The sequence below is a fragment of the Dipodomys merriami genome, unplaced genomic scaffold (assembly GCF_024711535.1).
Source record: "Dipodomys merriami isolate MVZ:Mamm:240054 unplaced genomic scaffold, mDipMer1.0.p SCAF_34, whole genome shotgun sequence".
NCBI classification, from domain to species: domain Eukaryota; kingdom Metazoa; phylum Chordata; class Mammalia; order Rodentia; family Heteromyidae; genus Dipodomys; species Dipodomys merriami.
The window spans coordinates 7,247,823-7,272,291 of NW_027204937.1; the positions used below are offsets into that span (position 1 = coordinate 7,247,823).

General features: G+C 41.8%; 1 non-coding gene and 1 pseudogene across 1 annotated transcript; both read left to right on the forward strand.

Moving 5' to 3' along the window:
• Window positions 1-1,086: 1,086 nt before the first annotated feature.
• LOC138803535 (U6 spliceosomal RNA) lies at window positions 1,087-1,193 on the forward strand. Its single transcript, XR_011364954.1, has one exon. It is a non-coding gene; the product is annotated as a U6 spliceosomal RNA (small nuclear RNA).
• A 13,031-nt stretch (window positions 1,194-14,224) lies between these two features.
• Window positions 14,225-17,122, forward strand: LOC138803325 (solute carrier family 25 member 3 pseudogene; annotated as a pseudogene).
• The last annotated feature ends 7,347 nt before the right edge of the window (window positions 17,123-24,469 follow it).

Below are 24,469 nucleotides of genomic sequence, written 5' to 3' on the forward strand. Positions count from 1 at the left end.
TCTTAATAATCAATTAAAAGCCACTCACAAATGGTCGTTTCATATTTTAGCATATTTGCTGAGCAAGCAGTCATAACACAAAAGCAGTATATTGGTGGTTAGCCTTGGAGACTGTTGGTCCTATTTTTGCTCACTTTTTCAAGTTTCAGTAAATGTCAGACTACGTTCCTGTTCCAGTCCCAGGGTCTGTACCTGGTATTTGTTTGTCCCAGTTAAATTTCCTCTTTGGTCTACCTGGTTCCAACAGGGAATCTTCTTTCTGCCAATGGGTGTTTGGCAGAAATACATAGTATTATTACTAGATCATACAAAATTAACAACTTAAAAATTGGCCTGTTACATTTGATCAAACATGTAATGAATTCACCCCTAATATGTTGTTATCTCATATTGATGATGTTATTTTTCTAGGTTTGGTCATTCAGGCTGGAGTGCAGTTGGCTGTTTGCATTGGTAAGTTGTTTTTTTTTTTTTGGGGGGGGGTCCGGTCGTGGGGCCTGAACTCTGGGCCTGGGCACTGTCCCTCAGCTCTTCAGCTCAAGGCTAGCGCTTTACCACTTGAGCCACAGCGCCACTTCCAGCTTTTTTCTTTTTTCTTATGTGGTGCTGAGGAATGGAACCCAGGGCCTCGAGCATGCAAGGCAAGCGCTCTACCACTGAGCCACCTTCCCAGCCCCTGCATTGGTAAGTTTTGAAAAACACCTGTGAGTTGTTCCAAAGACAGGTGCTTATTTCAGTGCATGGCTACTCAAGTTGCAAATTCATCCTTGTTATATAACACAGAACTGAAACAGTGTGAGGTTGCTTCAGCTTATCAGTTGCTTTGTTGCTGAATGATTTCATGTCATAGGTTATCAGGCATACCAGCTAGTTTCTCCCTGAACTATAAGTATAGCAAATATGTTCAGTTCCATTTGTTTACCTTTGACATCTTTGAAAAGTTCATTAATTAGCTTCTCAAAGTAGCTTCTTACATTCACCAGTATATTCAAGAGTAAGGAAATACATCATTTTATTCTTTTCAAGTTGTCTTTTCCACAGCCTCCATTTAGCTTTAAATAATTTCACATTTAAAAGCAAGGAGCTGTGCTAGCTTCAGCAGCACATATACTAAAAATGGAACTATACAGAGAATATTAGCACAGCCACTGCTCAAGAATGTCACAAAAATTAGTGAAGTGTTCCATATTCAATAAGTGAATAAATAAAATGAATAAACCAGGGAGATGAGCAGCTGATTAGGCCCCTATAGCTTGATGTTCAGTTCTGAAAGGTACTCGGTAATGCCCATTGTGAATGAAAAAAATCATAGTCTTTTGCTGTCATTGAGTTTCCTGGCAAGTCTTCCCTTTATCTCTAGGAACTTATTGATTCCATCCTGCAGTTGATAAAACCTCATGAGCTGGCATCTTCCCCGACTTATCCACCACCTTGACAGTACGAGACAAAATCACCATACTCCCAAGTTAAGATCATTCAGTGACTCATGATGGTTGTTCAACCCTCTGCTTTTGACAAAATTTATATACATTCCTTGTTGATATCACATGGTTGAGCTGCACTGACTGCATAGAGACTTCTTTGGGGTGCGATGCAGTAACATATAATTAAATAGCTTGGATCAAGACCTAGATGATTCATTTCTTCCTTGACAAATGCAATTAACTGTTTTTTGAGCCAATCATAGCTATATCTATTTGTGCTAAAGCCATTTAACTTTTTTTTTAATTATTTTTTTGGGTCCAGTCGTGGGGCCTGAACTCTGGGCCTGGGCGCTGTCCCTCAGCTCTTGAGCTCAAGGCTAGCGCTCTACCACTTGAGCCACAGTGCCACTTCCAGCTTTTTTCTTTTTGCTTATATGGTGCTGAGGAATCAAACCCAGGGCCTCAGGCATGCAAGGCAAGCACTCTACCACTGAGCCACCTTCCCAGCCCAATATTCACACTTTTTCATTAATAAAACAAGTCTCTCTGAGCAGTGTCCTCAACCTTAAAAAAAACAAAACAAAACTCTTGCATCCTCACATCTTTGAGGGGGTGGGGGTTGCCAGTGCTGGGGCGTTGTTTTGTGTCTGTGCCAAGGCCTGGATGCTGTCCCTTAGCTTTTTTTTTTTTTTTCTCAAAGCTCGCACTCTATCACTTGATCCACAGCTCTACTTCCAGCTTTTTTGTGGGCATGCCTATTTTAGGGCTTGAACTGGCGGCCTAGGTGTGTGGTCCCTGAGCTATTTCACTCAAGGCTAGCAATCTTACCACTTGAGTCACAGTTCCACTTCTGGCTTTTTTCTGGTTAATTGGAGGTAAGAAGAGCTTTACAGACTTCCCTGCCTGGACTGGCTTCCAACGTCGATCCTCAGGTTCTTAGCCTACTGAGAAGTTCAGCTTATGTCCATGAGACACCAGCACCCCGCTCAGTCCCCACATCTTCTAGGGCTATGTATGGCTTCCAATGACAGCAGCTCCTCTCATGTGTCAAACTCTGCAGTTATCCATCCAACAAAAATGGGCAGTTGGGCAGTTGTAATGTCCATTGTCTTATCACAAGCTAGAGAAAAAAGTAGAAATCTGCAGAATCCTTCAGTGTTTTTCAATATCTTGTCCTGTCAGTAATCCCACCTGAGACAGTACTCCAAGACTAAACAAACCCTGAAAATTTTTACTTTGATGCTAATAACTCTGCAGCAGCTCCATATACTCTTCACAAACTCACCTCTACCTGGGCCTCAACTTCTTTGCAATTAGCCTTCTCACTACATAACTCATCTGAATAATGTTGTCTCTGTCACAGTGAGGCCTAGTGAAAGCTAATTGTGATTTCAGACTTCACTAAGGAGCACTGATTTTATCTAGATGCATCTGACCTCCAAATCTATTGAGTTTAGTATATTCTGAGTTATAATAGTGCTCCAGATAGGCTTTTTTTTGTCATTACTACTAATTCATTGGCACAAACTAGGCACATAGGTTTGCTTTTGACTCAAAAACAAAAACAAAAATGTCACTTGTCTATTTCTCTTGGAAAGATCACTCTATATAGTTTTAATTTTCCTGTAATCTCCATTTGTAAGATGTCATACTACTTAGGTTTTAATAACTTTCCAGTGTGTGTCTGTCACCAACAATGCAATTGTTTTGCTTTGATCTCTGTACTAATCCTCTTAGATTTGGAACATATCAACGTTTGCATTGTCAACTCTAGAGGTCTTTTCTGAGTAATGTTTTCAAATCTTCACTTGAGATCCAGTTTATGTGAGGATTAGTGACCATGGCCATGTATAAAGGTTAGATTAGTTATCTTCCGTGTTGGCAAAGACATTGATGAATCATTCCTGTTGGAGGCAAGCTCATCAATGTCACAAGGAGTAACCTCTGAATATCCTCTCTTCAACACCAGATAGTTGCAGTTTCACCACAGAGTTTTGACACCTTCATAACATGCACACTCCCAGACTGCTTGACACTGATCTCCAAGTTGTTGCAATACAGGCAGAGGGCTTGGCAGCTCATTAAGCATATGTGTCTATTCTGTCATGTATGTGTTCTATGTATCCCATAGTGGATATTCCTTACTTGTCTCTTAAAATTGATGTTGTTTTTATTACGATTTCCTCACTGTGAGTTTTTTTTTTCTAATCCTAAGCCTTGGACTCTGGGCATGGGTGCTATCCCTGAATCTTTGTGCTCAAAGCTAATGCTGTACCACTTGAGCCACAGTGCCACTTCTGACTTTTTCAGATTAGTTTATTGGATATAAGAGTCTCACAGACTTTCCTGCCTGGGATGGCTTTGAACTGCAATGCTCTGATTTCAGCCTTATGAGTAGCTAGGATTATAGGCATGAGCTACTGGCACCTAGATACCTTATTTATTGAATTTCAAATCCTGCCTACAGTTGCCCTGACAGACCTAGAACAGATGATTTTGCATTTGTTGTCTGGATATTCTCTACCCTTGCTATAAAGCAACTTAAATCCTGGGAAAAGTTAGCACAGACTTCATATTGTACCTAAGGACATAAAATTATTCGTATTCTTTTTTGGCAGGAATTTGTGACACTCTGAAGTGTCACAAAGAGGGTACTAGTATCCTTAAGTACTAGTACTTAAGCTGAAAGTATATTGTAGATCAGTTATATTTAAGGAGGTATGGTTCATGCTTAGCTAAATGTGTATTTTTCACTGCCTTTCTTTGAAATCTCTACTGATAAGATGGTAGTAGCCACAGACTGGGAAAATCCTCCTTGATTTTCCTGAGTCTCTGAGTGAAGTCTACTTTATGTTTCCCACCAGCTCCCTAGAAAAAGGAAAAGGTTGCCACTCTCAGGCTTACTAAACCCTAGAGGGCTGAAAAGAGGTTTATAGATCCCCTTTTAAGAAATTTATATTCCTGGCCAGGAGCGGTAACTTATTCCTGTATTCCCAGTTGCTCTGGAGGCAGAGAGGAGGGGGACCAAGGCTTAAAGCCAGCCCTGGAAGAAACTTAATGAACCTCACACTCATACTCAATTAACTGGGTACAGCTGGTAGTAGGTATCTGTCATCCCAGTTACATGCAAGCCATAATGGATGACCCTATCTAAAAAATAATCTGAAGCAAAAGTGGCTGGGGTTTGAATATCCTAGGCAGATGTTCTACCACTTGAGCCATGCCCCAGCTCTTTTTTATTTTAGTTATATTTCAGATGGGTTCTTGAGTTTTTGCTTGGGACATGTCTCTAAGCACAATCCTATCTAAGGCCTCCTCTATACACCAACATGCTTGGCTTATTGGGTGAGATGGGTTCTTGCTAAATGGTTTTCTCTCTCTTTTTTTTCATGTGCTGACCAGAACTTCATTTCTCCCATTCTCAGCCTCTCAAGTAGTTAGGATTACAGGTATGAGCCACCACACCTAGCTAATCAGTATTTTTTTTTTTTATGGTACTGGTATTTGAACTCAGGGAGTCATTCTTGCTAGGCAAGTACTGTACTATTTGTCATCCCCTGATCTTAACAGAAGGTCAGAAATATGTTCCTTATATATTTGGCCCTTAAGGAATTTCACTGGTAGCTTTACATCCATTTAAGCAAGTCTAGGTTTGTCTTTGCTTTTCTCCTTCTATATTAATTTTATACTTGGAATTTAAAAAAAAACTGTCCTTTAGGTTAAGGACAGGCAAGCTCATTTTCTTATCTGCAGTCAGAAGACTGGGATCATAGCTACATTGTTCCACCGTATTGGAAAATATGATCATTTAGCATTAACAGATTTAAATTTGAACAGTAATATTGGATAATAATGCCTTAAAAATAAAAATAGTCATTTACATTTCATGCTTGACCACCCAAATGTCTTCATTTTCTCATCAATGACTTAAGAAAAATTCCATATAAAGCAAACCATTTGAATGAATATGTTTTAACCTTGTTTAAATACAAAATGTTACCATATTCCCTTAATAGCATTAGAGGGAAAATATCCCAAGGTGTTAAGAATTTGTGTAGTGCTTTAAAGACATTAATACACAAACATTTATCTTTTTAATCAGTAGTCACGTCATAAAAATGCAGAAACTCCAGAGTTTATATATTAACAAATCTAAGGAGAAGAAGAAAAACAAGACTAGTTTATTTCTTTCTTCTCCCCAAAGTCTCAATTTGTATTTCAACAGCATGTTATTTATTTTACTCTTGGAAATGCAGGCAAATTGATAGTTTTATTTAGGTGGATGGTTGATTATTTCAGAGGTTGCTGCTTTTCAAAAGAAATATATGCACACATTTCCCTAAACGGTTACTTAAAAAGACAGTGGCATGGTATAAACATAGACTGGAAAGCAAAAAGTGGGAGCAGAGTGTTCAGTGAATGCTTTTCCCCCACACTTGAAGCCTAGGACAGCTGTTTCTGCACCCTCCAGGCAATAGTTAGTAACTGTTAGCATTCCCTCCATATCAGGTCCTCAGCTCCTCCCACTACATTTCCTTCAGCAACTTGTAATCCCCAGCTGCAACAGCAGAATGCCCTCCACCCAACCTGAATTCCTCCCTGTCCTAGAACTCTCCTGGGATTGGTCGGCATTCCCACCCTCCTCCCAGACCTAGCTGCCTATGCAGAGCACCTCCCTCTCCAGCCCCAGTGTTACAAGGAACCACCTGTATGGGGACAGGCGCCATATTGCTCCTTGTCCTGTGAGGGACATGACCCCTCTAGTAAACGTCCTTATAAAGCTCCTTCTCTCGATGTGACTGTGTCTGCGTGGTCTTCTGGGATGGTTGGGATGGATTCTTTCAGTAATAGCTTGTGAGGACCCTAGACCCTTGGGGGCTATGATTGGGTGCAGAAAGTATGATTGGATGGCATGTATGGAGAAAGCCTGTTGCTAGTAAAAAACTGTTGGCTTGTGTTTGCAGCTTATGTATGCTATCCAGTGTTTAAGCAGAAAGTGGCAAAGACACAGGATTCTGAGCTTGTGACATTACATGCTGATCCTGTCCAAAGACAGGGTATGTATCTGTTCTTGTGTGCCTGACCCTTGCTACATCCTGATAACCTGCCAAGCTAACATGTATTCTCTTACCAATTAAAAGCATAAGACTAGCTGGGAACTAGCTCAATGTCTATAATCCTACTACTCAGGAGGCTGAGATCTGAGGATCAAAGTTCAAAGCCAGCCCTGGCAGGAAAGTCCATGAAAATTTTATCTCATATTAACCAGCAAAAAGCCAGAAGTGGAGCTGTGGCTCAAGTGGTAGAACACCAGCTTGAAAGGGAAAAAAGTTAGGAGCAGCTCCCAGGCCCTGAATTCAAGCCCCAGAACTGGCAAGAAAAAGAAAGATGAAAGAGAAAGAAAGAAAAAGAAAGAAAGAAAGAAAGAAAGAAAGAAAGAAAGAAAGAAAGAAAGAAAGAAAGAAAGAAAGAAAGAGAAAAAGAAGGAAGGAAGAAAGAAAGAAAGAAAGAGAGAGAGAAAGAAAGAGAGAAAGGAAGGAAGGGAGAGAAGGAAGGAAGGGAGGGAGGGAGGAAGAAAAGAAAAGAGAGAGCGAGGGAGGGAGAGAGAAAGAAGGGAGGGAGAGGAAGAGGGAGGGATGGAAAGAGAAGAATGAAAAAGAAGGAAAGAAGAGAGGAAAGAAAAAGAAAGAAAGAAAGAAGAAGGAAGGAAGGAAGCAGAGGATTAAGGAAGCTCAGGAATTCACTAGGTCTTTCCTGTGAAGTACCTCTTGCCTCTCATGGCCATTCTTTTTTTGTTGTTTTGTTTTTTTGGTCAGTCATGAGGCTTGAACTCTGGGCCTGAGTGCTGTCCCTCAGCTCTTCAGCTCAAGGCGAGCACTCTATCACTTGAGCTACAGTGCCACTTCCAGTTTTCTAGTGGTTCATTGGAGATAAGAATCTCACAGACTTTCCTGCCTCAGCTGGCTTTGAACCACGATCCTCACATCTCAGCCTCCTGAGTAGCTAGGATTACAGGCATGAGCCACCGGCACCCGGCTCATGACCATTCTTGTGAGTCCAGAATCATTCTTTTTGCCATCACAGTATCTGCTGGATGGAACCTCCGATGGCTGCTGAGGAATCTCTGCTGTGACTGAGGACAGAGGACAGTAACTTGGTAAACATGTGTGACTCCCCACTTTAGATAGTGCCCCCTTTCTGTCAGAGTCCTAGGTTTCCTAATGCCTTTTTTTTTTCTGTCAGTCATGGGGGGCCTTGAACGCTGTGCCTGGGTGCTGTCCCTGAGCTTTTCAGCCCAAGGATAGCACTGTACCACTTGTGCCAGAGCACCACTTCCAGTTTTCTGGTGGTTAATTGGAGATAAGAGTCTCACAGACTTTCCTGCCCAAGCTGGCTTTGAACCACGATCCTCAGATCTCAGCCTCCTGAGTAGCTAGGATTACAGGTGAAAGCCACCAGCACCGAGCTAACGCCTCTTCTTAAACTGCCACTGGTACAGTTTAATCCACCTTCAGTGAACAGAGCCTTGCATTATGAAGTGTATGGGTAAAGTACTGCACTCAATAGGATGTTTCCTTACTACTAGCACACTATAACATCTTTCGCCAGCAGCTATACCCCAATATCTTCCTTTTCAGCTTCTCTCCTGTGAACAATGAAAACTACTGAAGATTTCATAAGGTAGAGGGGAGGATGCTTAAAGCCTGCCTTAGCATTTCTCTTCCCTCAAAGGAAAAGCCTTACCTCTACTGAGCTATACCCAAAAAAATAAAAAGAGATTTTCCCCTAAATTCTGCTCCTGTGGGAACAAGTAAGGCTGCAGCACAGTGGTTCACATCTGTAATTCTAGCTACTAGGGAGGAGATAGGGAAGATTGCAATTTGAGTCAGCAGACCTAAAAGGAAGGAAAGCCTCATTTCAATCCATAAATGTAACTCAACTATGTAGAAGAATTTAGCTAGGAGGATTGGGATCTGAGTCCAGTATTGGGCAAAAACAGGAGATCCTATTTGGGAGAAAAAAAAGAAGGTTACAAAATATGACCAGGTGGTAGAGTACTTGCAAAAGGGGCGGGGAGGGGGGAATGGGGTGGGATGGGGCGGGGAGAATGACAAGCATACACCAGGAATTTATCTCTCAAGAGTCCTTTCTATTTTATGTTTCAGAGGGCAAATTCAGTCCACATTGAATAGAAAACAAATGGCAAGAAATACTACTCTAATGACAAGCATACTGGGTAAAAACCCAATCATTAGTTGTTAGCTGTTACATACGTTGTTGCTTAACTTCTTTGATCCTAAGTCACAGTAGTAATACCTTACAATGATGTGTGCAAATACTGAAGTATCCCTTGTTTCTGTTACTTGGCAATGATAATATTTAACAAATGATAATAGCTTTGCAGGCCTGTTCTCATTCAAACGACCCACCATCATCTAGAAGAAAAGCATTTCCATTATGTCTATTGGACAAAGAATAACACTGCAGCTTAGCATTAAGAAAAGTCCTACCCAAGCTACCCAGGAAGTACAGAAGCACGTGTGAGTCCCCTCCCAGTGTCCTCCTCCTCACCCTCCTCTATAGTGCCTTCATGTAGCTCTTTCACTCACTTGAAATCTGAAGCTAGATCTCTAATTCTTGCAGAGCTGAGATGATGCATTTGAGTGCCCACTACAGCACAGGTACCTGGGCAGCTAGTTAACATGTATTACATGAAATCACAGAAGGGAGGGAGCTGGGGAGGGAATGAGGAGGAAGTAGTACCTCTGACTCACCCAAGGTCCCCTCCCATCACACAGCATGCATTCATCTGCACAAGCTTTTATGTGGCTCTAGGGCTCTCCTAGCACAGATTAAACCCAACTGTAGAATGCTGTAGCTATCACCCTTTGTAGCTTGTGAACACTGTGTGGCCAGTGCAAATTCAGATGTGCTGACAGGATAAAAACATACCAGATTCCAAAGCTACAACATGAAAAAAAAAAAAAAAGCAAAATATCTTAAATATTTTGCATAGATTTCATGGTGAAATAATGTTTTAAAATATTGAATTATGTAACATTTTTATGTGCCTTTTAAAAACTGTCTTAATGTGGCCTCCAGAAAATTTGAAATTATATCTAAAACTTGCATTTTCTTTCTACTGGGCAACCCCGCATAGATTTGTCTGCTTGCTCCTCCTCTCACTTGCAAAGACCAGGTTCTAAACAATAGCTCAGAGTCAGGATGCTGCATCTTCCTGAGGATGGCACCACTGTCTCAGCCATCCCTCGTCAGATTGGAGCACCTTCTCTAGTGTGAAGCTCTGCTTTTTGCTATATAGGGCCTTCCTAATGGAAGAAAATATGGCCTCATGTCTTAGAACTGAAAATGTTTACCTATTTAGAATATGCCAACTAGAAGAATCTAATAACTCTCTAGCTTGCATTTGAAACCTCTAATATACTGATGTTATTTTTATAATAATATAAAACTGGGCCTTGAACTCTGGGCCTGAGCACTGTCCCTGAACTTCTTGTGCTCAAGGCTAGTACTCTACCACTTGAGCCACAGCACCACTTCTGGCTTTTTCTGTTTATGTGGTACTGAGGAATCAAACCCAGGGCTTCATGCATGTGAGCCAAACACTCTACCACTAAGCCATATTCCCAGCCCTATAATAATATTTTTATATTTATCTTATGAAGTACAAATTACCAGTAAAATAATATGCAAACTTGCAACAAAAAAAAAGAAGTATCACAGCGTGACACAGGGTGGCCCAATTTGCCTGCGATCCAGCAGTTTTCTAAATAAATGCCCAGACAATGGGCGCAGGTTGATTGTGTTTGTGTTGAGAAATGGAGCCCTTGGGACACATACTATTGTTTACAACTCTGAAAAGTCTGTGTGTGTGTGTGTGTGTGTGTGTGTGTGTGTGTGTGTGCTCGCATGCATGTGCCCACACACATGTACACTGTTGTCGGGGCTTGAACTCAGGACCCTGTTCCTGAGCTTTTTTGCTCAAGGCTAAATTTTACCACATGAGCCATAGCTCTACTTCCAGATTTTTGGTGTTTAATTGGTGAGACAAGTATCATGGACTTTCCTGCTCAGGCTGGCTTTGAACCACAATTTTCAGATCTGAGCCTACTGAGTAGCTAGAATTACAGGCATGAGCCACTGTGCTCTGGCTGGAAAGTTAACTTTTAAAAGTATTTGATTAGTAACCTGTTTCTTCCTAGAACCCACCCCAGGTAAATAAGTACTATCACTAGGAATGCTAGTTAGTTTGTACAAATATTTCCTTAAATGAAAAGAGTACAAAGATGTGTTATGTACAGTTTTCTTCTGAACATGTAGAAGTTATTACCTCCCACAATATTTTCTTTAAACATGGGTTAACTTAATCAGTTCAAGAATTGTTGCTTTTTCCTCTTTAACTGCCCAGATAAGTCAGAAATATTTATTTTAGGAGACAGTTTAAGGAACTCCAAGATTCACAATCTGTCAGAGTTTTACAAATAAATCTCAGTTGAATGCCTATCATTGTTTTCAATCTGGTCAAGAAAAAAAGCAAAAAAAAAAAGTATACAATTCATTAGAATAATTAGTTGATTGGAGTTGAATAATTCTAAGAATAAACACTTGACACCCCCTCCCCACCCTCATAACCCCCTTAGAGGATTATAAATTAAATGTTCAAGATGGAAAATGGTCCAGATACACACTTAACATTATTGCAAGCATGTGGGAGACATCTAGATAAGTGAAAATAAAGTGTGGCTTTAAAGTATGGCCATTTTTCATCAGTTGACTACTGAAGCTTTATGACTTTGGTGTGAGGATGGGGGGAGGGGAACTGTATGTTCTGGGAAAGTAGAGGAGTGGCCGCAGTGCCCCCTGCTGCCCAGCGGCTACCTCCCTTCCCTGCCACTCCAGGCTCTAGCAATTTTAGAGGTATGGTACTTCAATGGATAATGACTCAGAGGTCAGGAAGAAAAGAAGTCCTATGTATTGCAAGCATTATGAAATTGTTTAGTTGAATGATATGAAGTTCATTACAAATTCAGGGAAGAATGGGATATATTTTTGTAGATAATAAACTGAGGTTCAAGAGTGTTAGATATGTCTTTCCAAATTTCCTTGCCACACATAGCAATTAGTCCAGGATTTGGACTTGGGGGATGGATGGCTTCAGAGCCATTATAAAGTGCTCTTTATACTGAAGCACATTGCCGGAGGCTAGAGGCCCTGAGCATAGCTCAGACTTATAGAACAATGATAATAACTACCCTAATTTGCTAGGACTAAGGGGTTTCAGGGACACTAAAACTGGGAATGTTCGGAGGAAACCAGGAAGAGTGGGTCACTAGCCAGAAGGCACCTGAACAAGCACCAGGTGGAAGAAGTCCTTGTGGCAGAGGAGACAAGCTGCTTTGCTGTCCTGTCCCTCCCAGTGCACAGGCTGCTGAGCTACAGGACAGCAATCACTGCCTTGCTTCTTTTATGCTTTGACATATCCTGGGGCATGGTCAAAGAAGTTCACATCTATGCCAGTTATGATTTCTTCATAACTGAATCATCAGTCAGTAGGAATGTACTTAACTGAATTATCCACTCTAGTGGAGGGCAAGGAGCAAGGTTGTGAAGTTGGAGAGGGACTAGAAAGTGCCAGGAGAGTGATGGGAGGGCTGCTTGAAGTGTGAGTTAGCATGCAGGACCTTGAACCCAGTGCTTTAGGCATATTGTCTCACACTTCTGTGCACTTTAAAACAGCCTTAAAAGATTGTTACTATCAACTCAAGTTTCAGGTTTGGTGAAGGGGGAAAAAGCTCAGAAAAAGGCTAAAATATCTAAGGCCACACAGCTAGGAAAACAAGTAGAACTCAGAACTTACGTCTTCCATTTTATCAGTGTGTGGCTGTGATGTGGTGGTATAGTAAGATATGTATATTTGGCCTTTATTCTAGGTCCTAGCATGGTCCCTAAGAACTTTGTGATTTTCTCAGTGATATGACAGGAACATCTTCTATAATAGTATTTGGCCTTAGTCCCCAGTGAAGAAAGAACTGTGGGAACCCCTGATTCATAGCCAGTAAGTCAGAAGTATGGGAGGCCTTGCACTAGCCCTTGGTGTCTGAAGTAGCCTGTGGTGTCTGAAATTCATACACCATGCACTATTCCAAGTCCGCCAGTATTCCCAGGAACATAAACTGCTAAGTCTTAATCAGCAAGTTTTTTTTCCCTTTAAATATGCTATTGTTCTTATGGGAGGGGAAAGGAGAGGAGAGAGAAGATCAGGAGACACTGAGAAACCCAGTTCATGTATCTGACTCCTCTGTGCTCTCTCCAGCCAGAATCCCATAGTATTCAGTTAGTATTTAATGCCAGCCAAGGTGTTTTTTTTTTTTAAATTATGGTTCACATAAAGTGTGCAATGTGCTTTAATCATCTCAAGTGTACAGTTTACTAAATCTTCACAGTTGTATACACATTCAGATCAGAATACTGGTTCTGAATTCTAGACCACAAAACCTTTTAAAAAAATCCTTGACCTCCCATTCATCCACATACCATGGGTTTTTCAAGCTTTGGTGATGTTTAGTGATAAATCCACCTAGGATCTAGTTAAAATCATAGACCCCTACCCTCAGAGAGCCTTGGTCAGAGGTCTAGAGTGTGAGCTGAGATTTTTTAACACTCCAGGTGATGCTGAGGTAGGTGGTCTGTTAATTACAGTTCTGCCTGCTCTAAAAGAGAAAAGTTAAAGTCCTAAGCAAGACATTAAGGCCTTCTCTAATGTGACCCAATTTCATTTTTCCAGATTGAACTGCTGGTTCCCACCATGCTGAATTGTTTACCTCTCCTTAGTAAGTTACTCATTTATGTTTCCCTTCCTTTCACATGGAATTACCTTTCCATCCTCCTTCTTATACTACAGAATTCATCTACACTGTCATCTCCTCTGGGAAGTCTACCAAACCTCACCAGGCAGAATTACTTGGACCCATCTAGAACTTTATTCAAATTGCAATACTGATTTTTTTTTAAACCCTTTTGTTTAGAAGTAAGCAGGAATATGTCTTTTGTTTTGTTTTGTTTTTGCTAGACCCTGAATTCTACAGTGTGAATGATGAATGATTTCATGTTATTGACTTACAGCTGGAGGCACTTAGTTCTCGTTTTCCATACTCACAACAGTGCAAGCTCCACAAGAGACAGAGAGGTCTCACATTCACTTTGTGTTCAAAAATCACGGCAAGGATTCAGAGTTCAATGAAAGCTAAGAGGTGAAAATAACCAGCATTCACATCCTCCCCAATTTAGAGGAGTATAGATAGGTGTTGGGGTAGATGTCATCTCTATCAGAAAGCACAGAGTGGGTGGGTCTGCCAGATTCCTGTTGCCATGGAGGCACAGTTGAGGCCTCCAGAAAGTCCTATGCAGGAAGATAAAGATGCATGCGCCCCTACATCCCCTTACCACCGCACCTATTCACTCACATTCCCATGTCTACTCCTGTTTATATTTGTTGGCTTAATAGCATCCTTTTGGAGTCTGAGGCAACCAAGCTGGACAAAAGCCACTTGGTTATATAAAGCTCTACCCATTGCTCTAGGCGCGAACTGGGAGGGCTGACCATCGGGTCTAGAGGGCTGGCGAAAAGCAGCTATCCTAGCGAGCGGGAAAGGTCGTCCCTAGCGGAAGGGGCGGTCCTAGAGGGTAGGGGCGGTCCTGGTAGGAAGAGGAAGAGGCGGTCCTAGAGGGACCTGCCTCGGGTTGACTCTGTCTGTTCCTCCCGGGATTGGCTACACGGTCCCAGCTAGCCCGAGTGCGCAGGCGCAAGTGTTCCTTCGCCAGGACGGTTGGGCCGGCGGGCTCGTGGGGGACGCTCCCGACGCCTCGCTCGGCTGGACGAGAGGGAGGCCTCCTGAAGGAAGTATGTGCCTGGATCGGGTGGCCACATGTGACGCCCGCGGTGGCCGGGCCCCGCAGGCAGGAGGCGCGGGTCGGGGCAGCCGGGGCCAGCCGTGGGCGGCCGTGTCCCCCGAAGAGTACAGCGTCAAGTTTGGCTCCCCGGAGTACCTGCTGCTGTGCGGCCTGGGCGGGATGCTGAGCTGCGGGCTGACGCACACGGCCATCGTGCCCCTAGACCTGGTCAAGTGTCGCATGCAGGTGGACCCCGTCAAATACAAGGGCATTATCAGCGGCTTCAACGTGGCGGTGCGCGAGGACGGGCTGCGGGGCCTGGCCCGCGGCTGGGCCCCCACCCTCTTCGGGTACTCCATGCAGGGCTTCTTCAAGTTCGGCTTCTACGAGGTCTTCAAGATACAGTACGCGCGGCTCCTGGGCGAGGAGCGGGCCTACAAGTGGAGGACCGGCTTGTACCTGGCCGCCTCCGCCACCGCCGAGTTCTTCGCCGACGTGGCCCTGGCGCCCATGGAGGCGGTGAAGGTGCGCGTGCAGACGCAGCCGGGCTTTGCCAGCACCCTGCGGGAGGCGGCGCCCAAGATGTACGGCGAGGAGGGGCTGTGGGCCTTCTACAAGGGCGTGTCGCCGCTGTGGATGCGGCAGATCCCCTACACCATGATGAAGTTCGCCTGCTTCGAGCGCACCATCGAGGCCCTCTACAAGTACGTGGTACCCAAGCCGCAGAGCCAGTGCACCAAGGCCGAGCAGCTGGGCATCACCTTCGTGGCCGGCTACATCGCGGGCATCTTCTGCGCCGTGGTGTCCCACCCAGCCGACTCGGTGGTGTCGGTGCTGAACAAGGAGAAGGGCAGCACGGCGTTGGACGTGCTCCGGAGACTTGGCCCGGTGGGCGTGTGGAAGGGCCTGTTCGCCCGCATCATCATGATCGGGACCCTCACTGCCCTGCAGTGGTTCATCTACGACTCGGTCAAAGTGTATCTCAAGCTGCCCCGCCCTCCCGTGGTTCAGGAGCCCCCATCCCTGAAGAAGAAGAGGAAGTAGGGCGTGGATGTGGGGACTCCTGATCCCACGGGCGTCCAGATTTCCACCAAGTAGGGGTCTGATAGGCAGCTGGTGTGTAAAATGTTAAGGCCTTCGAGGGAGGAGGCATCATATGCAGTCGGTAATGCTCTTTTCAAGGACTGATTCCTTCGTTTTGGCAGTCCGGGGGGACTTGCCCACGTTTCATTTGGGGGTTGTGGAGGGGGGGAGGTTGAAGTATTATCTCTGGGGAGTTGGCAGTGATTGCTTTAACTGGATAGCTTTTCATAAGTCAAAGGAAAAAAATCCTCACAGGAAGTAGTGTTAGGTGATTTCGCATGCCTAGATATCTCTCTTTGACTCACCGTATCTCGGACCTTGTGCAGGGGAACTGCTGCCTGCCTACAACTCTATAGGATGGGAACAAAGCGAGGTTCTGGCCCACGGTGTTGGTCTCAAAAGGGGCCTGTACCTATTGAATAGATGAAGGCCTCATTGAATGGCTCTTGTTCCTGTCCATCCAGGTTAAAAAAAAAATTAAAAGTAAAATTGGGTTTTACGTTGCCTGATAACTTAGAATGCATTCACTGCTTTGAGAGCCATGAGAAGGTCTGTATTTTCTCATTTTTCTTTGTCCCATCTCTTCCTGATGTTGCTGATTAGGCCTAGCTCTCTCCAGGAAGCGCTAAAATTGGATCAATCTGGAGAGCCAAAATGAGATGAAGGGCAGGCTCTGGGAATAAATATGTAAAGAAAAGCCTCTGTTCTCCAAAGATTTCTTTTGTATAACTCAGCTTTCAACAGCCATACATCCAAAGAAGACAATACCACCCCGACATTAAAGAAAAAGACCCTACAAATTCCTACAATTTTTTTTGTTGAATATTAAAGAATAGTTTTGGTGACTTTGGAAGGAAACTCTTACTTGAAATGTAATAAATAGTATTCACTTAATTTGGTAAATGTTTCAGTGATCTTTACACTTGTGGAGATTCATAAAATTTATTCAAGTTCTGAAGCAGTTCTCTATAGCTTCACATTCCTAGGGAAATTATAAAAATCAATGGTAGTCCATGAATTAGAGATGTTTGGAAAAGGTGAATAAGAAATAAAGCTCAGACATCCTGGAGATTCAGTGAGGGATATAGTTGGGATTGGGAGGGATATATATTTCAACATTATTTACCAAATTGTTACGTGGTTGCCTTGGCAACTTGTATTAAACTAGACTACAAACTTCAAATGTGTTCCCATTTTAACTTTAATAGTAAATTGATCCATGGTTAAAAGAATTTTTTTTTTTTTTTGCCAGTCATGGGGCCTGAACTCTGGGTCTGGGCACTGTCCCTCAGCTCTTCAGCTCAAGGCTAGCGCTCTACCACTTAAGCCACAGCACCACATCCGGTTTTTTCTTCTCATGAAGTGCTGAGGAATCGAACCCAGGGCCTCATGCATACAAGGCAAGCACTCTATCACTGAGCCACCTTCCCAACTCCTTAAAGGATTTTTAAGTGTTTAAGTATATGTAAGCTGTATTAGATAATCTGGACTTAGATGTCAGACCTTGTGAATAAGATAAAATGAAGCTTATTTATATTTAGTGCTTCTGTATTGCTCAAGCCTTTTTTTTTATAATTGTGAAAATACTGAACAGAGGGGTTACAATTACATGGGCAAGATAATGAGTACATTTCTTATCAAGCATTGTAGCCTCCTTTGTTTCCTCTTCCCATCCCTTCTCATCCTCTCTCCGCCCCCCCCAATCCTCCTCTGTCCCCCCTCCTCCTCTCCCCAAAGTTATAAAGTTCGTTTTTCAACATAATGACTTACACATCTCATTGTTGCAATGGGTCAACCTGTAACCCTATTTAAACGATTTGTTTTTTCCCTTCCCCTCCACAAATTATACCAACATCAAATACAGTGAAAGCAGGGGTTATACCATGGGGGAGGGACATACAAAGCAACAAAGAAATAATCTTATAAATATGTTAGAAACAATTGCATGAAAGAAAAAACATTTGAATACAGATCTTAGGGTTCATTTCCCTAACATCAACTTATCTGACCTTTTCTGCTTGACTCAGACATATACTAGTTATTGCAAATAAGGGAAACCATGGGACCTATGTTTCTTTGGGCCTGGCTTACTTCACTTAATATAGTTTTTTCCAAGTCTTTCCATTTCCTAACAAATAGGGCAATGTCATTCTTTCTGATGGAGGCATAGAATTCCATTGTGTGTATATACCACATTTTCTTGATCCATTCATCTACTGAGGGGCATCTGGGTTGGTTCCATATCTTAGCTATGGTAAATAATGCTGCAATAAACATAGTTGTGCTGGTAGCTTTATGCTCAAGCCTTTTGTATGAAGAATTATTATTGGTCAGTAAGGCACTTGAACTTTCCTTAGGAATTTAGTGTGCACATTTGTTGAGAAGAAAAATTCTCAGTGAAGGACAATGCTACGTTTAATGAACTTAATTGTGCAGACTCAGTTTTGCAAAAATTTTAAATATAGGTTTTTGTCTAGTGTTGGCTTGTAAAATATATGTAGGAAGTTTTTATAGTTATTTTATACATCTTTTATCAAACTGTGATTATTTACTTTTTTGTAGGAAGTTTCTTGAGTCAACAGCTTATTAAAATATATTATACTAGTAATATAACTCAAGAAACAGCTCTGAAATCCATGAATTTCACAACTAAAAGATCACTTGTTCTGGTCTGTAATATTTCATGGTTTTTCTGTTGGTAAGAGCAGATAATTTTTGTGGTATATATTGTGTGTGTTTAGAAAAGCATAATCTAAGGAGAACTCTATAGCATAATTCTGACTGTCATTAATGTGGACAGAATATAGTTTACTTAGTTTGTGTCAGCAATTTTCATATTCAGTATGTGTATTTCTATTCACAGTGTTTTAATTGGTGGTTTACTTTTGTCCATTTAAATAAGGTCTTGGATAGCTGACAATCCAGAATAAAGTACAATCTAAAGACAACATCCATTTGGATTCTTAAGGCTTTTTTCCTAGTTACTATTTATTTATAATAATACAAACTTCAGTGTTTTGCCTTGCCTTTGTGAAGACCAGAATGTGCCACCCCAAAATATGAGGGATTATGAACTGAAGACAAGCAGCAGCAAGAGCATTCAAGATATCTTTTTGCTGTCCCTGGATTTTCCAACAAGCAGCAGAGTATAAATTTGAAAAGACAAGAGGTATGGTTCTTTCCCTTCTACTGGAGAGAACAAAGGTTATTCAGCAAAGAAACCTTGAGGCCTGGACTGGTCTGGAGATGGTATGTGAGGTATCTATTAATATGTTTTCTTAAGTAGCCTTTATCCATGTGTTTGCCTCACCTCCCTTGCCCCCTCCAGTGGCTTTCTCCTCCAAAGACTTAAGAGTCCTTTTCTTGAATTTTCTCTAAAATTTGCTACTCTTTGTTGAAGATCGATGTAAGCTGGCATTCAAAGTCACTTCTCAGCCATTCCTCTGTCCCATGTATATGTGAAATATACATGTTAAACTTGATGTTTTTCCTCAATCTTTTTTTTATGATAAGTCTATTCCAACTAAGAATGTATGGGGTTATTCTTCCTCTGCAGCTGCAATTAGCACATTCTGAAATCATGACTTACTAGAATCACAAAAGCCATTACATTAATCTGGTTTTGTTTGGCATTTTATTTGTCTCCACATATAATCTCAACAATTCTTGCAGCAGTCCATTTTATGTATAAAAACAGACTCTGATGCTAGATAACTGTTCAAAGCCATAGCTAATAAGTAATACAGCCAGAATCAGTCTATTTTGTCTTCATTACTCCAGCCCAACACTTGGATATAACCAATGACTATCCTTTTCATAAATTAAAGTACCTTAAAATTATTTCTAACTTTATACCAGTGGGGTTTGTAATGTGGCCCCAACTGAAAAATGTATAACATAATTTTTTAGAAGTAACCTACAAAGTAATAATATAGCATTTAAGATATAATACACACCAGGTCAACATCTACACACCAGGTCAAGGTCTCAGTCTTAACTTGAAGGGACTGATCACAAACACAGTTCGCACATGCATGCAAACTAAGAGGCTTTATTCTACCAAATACTCTGTTTTCCCCTTCTGATCTTCAGTTCCTACTCTAGGGAAGCTGGCTCAGGTTATTCATCTTCCCCCAGGTAGTGATTAAAGTCTCTTTGGCAAGTATATGAAACTAATTTCATGACAGAGATCTGTAATCTCATCTGTGGATCTGTCCTTTGAGAAGTGAATAAAGGGATTAGGTAAAAATCTTGAAAAACAAAGGCCATTTAATTCTACATGAAAAAGATTAGAAAGAAAGTTTTTATGTATTTTTTCTTGTACAAATATGTCTTTAGAAAGTGTTTCTTTTGAGCTTTTCTCAAAGGTGAGAATCATCACTGGCATCAGAAAGATTGTATTTTGCATCGTAATTCTATTACGATTTGCTTAGAGGGGGTGGTCCGGTGGTGGGGCCTGTACTCTGGGCCTGGGTGCTGTCCCTCAGCTCTTCAGCTCAAGGCTAGCACTCTACTATTTGAGCCACAGCACCACTTCCAGCTTTTTCTGCTTATGTGGTGCTGAGGAATTGAACCCCAGGACCTCATGCATGCAAGGTAAGCACTCTACCACTGAGCCATCTTCCCAGCCCTGCTTAGGTTCCACCCCCACCCACCCGCCACTGGTCCTGAGGCTTGAACTCAGGGCCTAGGTACTGTCACTGAGCATTTTAGCACTCTACCACTTGAGCCATAGTGCCACTTCTGGTTTTTTTTTTTTTTTTTCTGAGTGGTTTATTGGAGATAAGAGTCTCATGAACTTTCCTGCCCAGGCTGGCTTTGAACCATCATCCTCAGATCTCAGCCTCTTGAGTAGCTAGGATTTCAGGCATGAGCCACTAGCACGTGGCTAGGATTTTTCAGTTGGTTTTTGAAATCATGAGCAAAGAATTATGTTCAAAGAAGTTTAAATTTCATTGTTGTTTAGAAGGCCTGAGTTTTACTATTAGGGAAGGAGGGTATTAACAATGAGACTATAACTATATATGTGTGTCAGTTTTAGTGTATTTTCAGCTTATGTGATTTAAAATTTTTAGGGCTGGGAAGGTGGCTCAGTGGTAGAGCACTTGCCTTGCATGCCCAAGGCCCTGGTTCGATTCCTCAGCACCACATAAATAAAAAGAAAAAAGCTGGAAGTGGCGCTGTGGCTCAAGTGGTAGAGCGCTAGCCTTGAGCTGAAGAGCTGAGGGACAGCGCCCAGGCCCAGAGTTCAGGCCCCAGGACCGGACCCCCCCCAAAGAATAAATAAAATAAAAATAAAATTTTTAATGACATTTTGGTAATTCTGCCCATACCCCAGGTCTACAACACTATTGATGGACATGTACGATATGCCATGCTTTGGCAAGGCTGAAGGGCATAATACTTGGACCTTGCCTCTATGGAATTACAATCTAGTAGGAAAATAAATTACAATTATGTAAAAGTGTCCAAAAGAATAGTATGATTTATATGATGTTTAAAATAAAACCTTGGGAGCTGGGAAGGTGGCTCAGTGGTAGAGCGCTTGCCTTGCATGCATGAGGCCCTGGGTTCGATTCCTTAGCACCACATAAGAAAAAAGAAAAAAGCCGGAAGTGGCGCTGTGGCTCAAGTGGTAGAGCGCTAGCCTTGAGCTGAAGAGCTGAGGGACAGCGCCCAGGCCCAGAGTTCAGGCCCCATGACCGGACCCAAAAATAAATAAATAAATAAAAATAAAAAAATAAAACCTTGGGGATAAGCAGGAATTTCACTTAGAATTTCACAGAGAAGACTCATGGCACTAGGCACAACTTGTACACCTGCCCTGAAGAGAAAGAAAGCCAGGTGGTTCTGAAAACCAGGAGTAGTACACGCTGGCAGGTGTCAGTTAGCTGCAGAGAAGGTGTTGGGAAATGTAAACACCAATGGAGCTACTTAGGCTTCATATTAATAATGTGAACTTATTTTGGGAGGGCATCAATAACTGGGATTTGAGCTCAGGGTCTTTCTCTCTCTGACTTGGCTTTTTCACTCAAGGATGGCACTTCCTGAACGTCTTAGACTATTCTTAGGGCCATTGAATCACCTTCAAGCTGCTGTAAGAAAAGTAGAGGAGAGGAGAGATGGGTCAGTTACAATGTTATTGCAAAAATCTAGGTGACAGTGATATCAACCAGGATGGTGATGAAGCCAAAGACTCTAAACAACATACCTGACCATGGGCAGATAATTGTGACACCTACATACAGAGGGATAGTGATGAATTATAAAAAGGAACAAAATACTGATACACACTATGACAATCAACTTCAAAAACATTAAGCTAAATGAAAGAAACCAGACAGAAAAGGTCATAGAAGATATGGCTTTCTTTACATAACCCCTCCAAAAGAGGAATCCATGGAGACAGAAAGCAATGACTTTCTGTCTGGAAATGAGATATTGCTGCAATTTTTTCTAAAGTTTTGAAAGTAGAGAAAGGGATTAAAGAACATTGTAAGTGCACAAAATGCCACTGAACTGTACACTTTAAAATGGTTAATTGTTTATAAAACTATGGATAACGTAATTAAAACTGAGTTAATCAAAATGTTGGTGTTACATGAATTTTACCTCAATTAAAAGAATCATGGCAAACTCCATTAAGAATAGCCCAAAAGTAGAAATAACCTAAATGTCCATCATCTAATGAATGGGTAAAAATATTGTATATTCATACAATAAACTGTTTTCACCAAGAGAAGATATAAACTGGACTGGGAGCATGGCTCAACAGGGAGAGTGCTTGCCTAACAAGCTTGAGGCCTGAGTTTAATCTCCTCTACCCCCCCTCTAACAAAAATAAATGAAATACTATTTTCCATAAAAAGAAAAAAAATACATGCTATAACATGGGCAAACCTTGAAATCATTATGCTGAGTAGGAGAAGCCAGATTCAAAGAGCCACATGTTGTATGATTCTATTTATATGAAATATCTTGATTGGGCAAACCCATAGAGACAGAAAGTGTATTGGTGCCAGAGACTGGATTGGTGGGCATAAATGGGAGGGGGAAATGGAGAGTGACTGCAGTGGGTACAAAGTTTCTTTGGGGGTAATGGAGGACTCAGGAATTAATGGTTCATAACATACTAGGTTGCACGTTTAAGAAGACTGAATTTCATAGTACGTGAATTACATCTTAATAAAACGACTATAAAGTATCATGAGATGGTACAATGCACCTCAAATACCTATTTCATCCTTAAGGTCAAAACCCCCATCTCTGTCTTCCTCAAGTAAGTTGATAGCTAGTTGCATAAAGAAACTGCTGGTTGTGAGAGTTACATTAAATGCTATCCAAATGAATGTTTAAAAAACTCACCATGTTGGGACTGGGAAGGTGGCTCAGTGGTAGAGTGCTTGCCTTGCATGCCTGAGGCCCTGGGTTTGATTCCTCAGCACCACATAAGCAAAAAGAAAAAAGCCGGACGTGGCGCTGTGGCTCAAGGGGTAGAGCGCTAGCCTTGAGCTGAAGAGCTGAGGGACAGTGCCCAGGCCCAGAGTTCAGGCCCCACGACCGGACCCCCCCCCAAAAAAAAACAAAAAAAAACTCAACATGTTGGAAGAAGTGGAAATTTCATGTAAGGATAAAAGACATGTAAAGATAAATGATTCAGAGATGCAGAAATCATTAATTTTGGAGAATCACTTCACAATGTGTAATTGAATGTCTACTAATTTCCCCTTTACCGCAAAGAAGGAAAGGGAAGCAGATGGGTTTTTGAGAAAAACAAGTATGTGGATCACATATCATAATACCTGAGTTAATCAAAATGTTTAGATTGGTGATTTTATGTCATTAATTGCAAGGTAATCAGAAATACTCTCTTTGAGGTGTATCACAATTTTTTTTGTTCCAAGACTGGAACTTGAACTTGATACCTGATGCTTTGCCTACTGGCTGGCGCTCTACCGATGAACCATGCCTCCAACCCCACTTATTATCATTCTTGATGAAATTTTTAGCTTACTTGCTTTTTTTTAAAAAATAGAACAGGTGTGGAGAATATGGTTTAAAATTCAGGGATTTGTAGAGCTTCACTAGTATTACGAGCTGGGGATGTGGCTTAGTGGTAGAATGAGTGCTTGCCTAGCATGCATGAAGCCCTGAGTTCAATTCCTCAGTACCACATACACAGAAAAGCCGGAAGTGATGCTGTGGCTTAAGTGGTAGAATGCTAGCCTTGAGCAAAAGAAGCTTAGGAACAGTGCCTAGGCCCTGAGTTCAAGCCCCGGGACTGGCAAAAAAATTCATACAAATATCAGTTACAGAAATCAATGATTGACATATAAGACTATGGCCTTAGAGACCCACATGAGGCTCTTGGTGGATGCAATTGCCCCTAGACATAAGCAGATATAGAGGTTGAGTGTACATGTCTTTAGTCTCCAGACCTAGTTCATAATTTACTGTAAACTTATTTATTGAGTATCTATTATATGGCATTGTCTCCATTCTGCATGTATTTCTACTATACATATTGCCTCATCCAATATATGTGTTATTTTACTTATTCTAGTAGGTGGTATTTCAAAACATCAGTCCTTTCATGGGTTAACTGCATGTAGTCATGTGAGTTGCTACAGTGATCCAAACTGGTAGGCTGTATCTAAGGAACTCTGTGTGTGTGTGTGTGTGTGTGTGTGTGTGTGTGTGTGTGTGTGTGTGTGTGTGTGTGTGTGTGTGTGTGTGTGTGTGTGTGTGTGTGTGTGTGTGTGTGTGTGTGTGTGTGTGTGTGTGTGTGTGTGTGTGTGTGTTTGCCAGGAATTGAACCTTGTCCATGCTAGACGAATATGCTGAGATATATTTTTAGTCCTGTATTCTTAAATTCTATCCTTATATGTCAGTGTATTTATCCTTCCTAACATAGAGAAATTTTTAAATACTTTTGGAAAGTACTAGTGACATGTGGTATTCTGGAAAGAGTTTCTGTAAGCTTGCTAGGCCTCATCTTGCATCTGCCCATAGACAGGGTGCTTGCTGGTTGGAGAGAGGGTGGAAGGGAA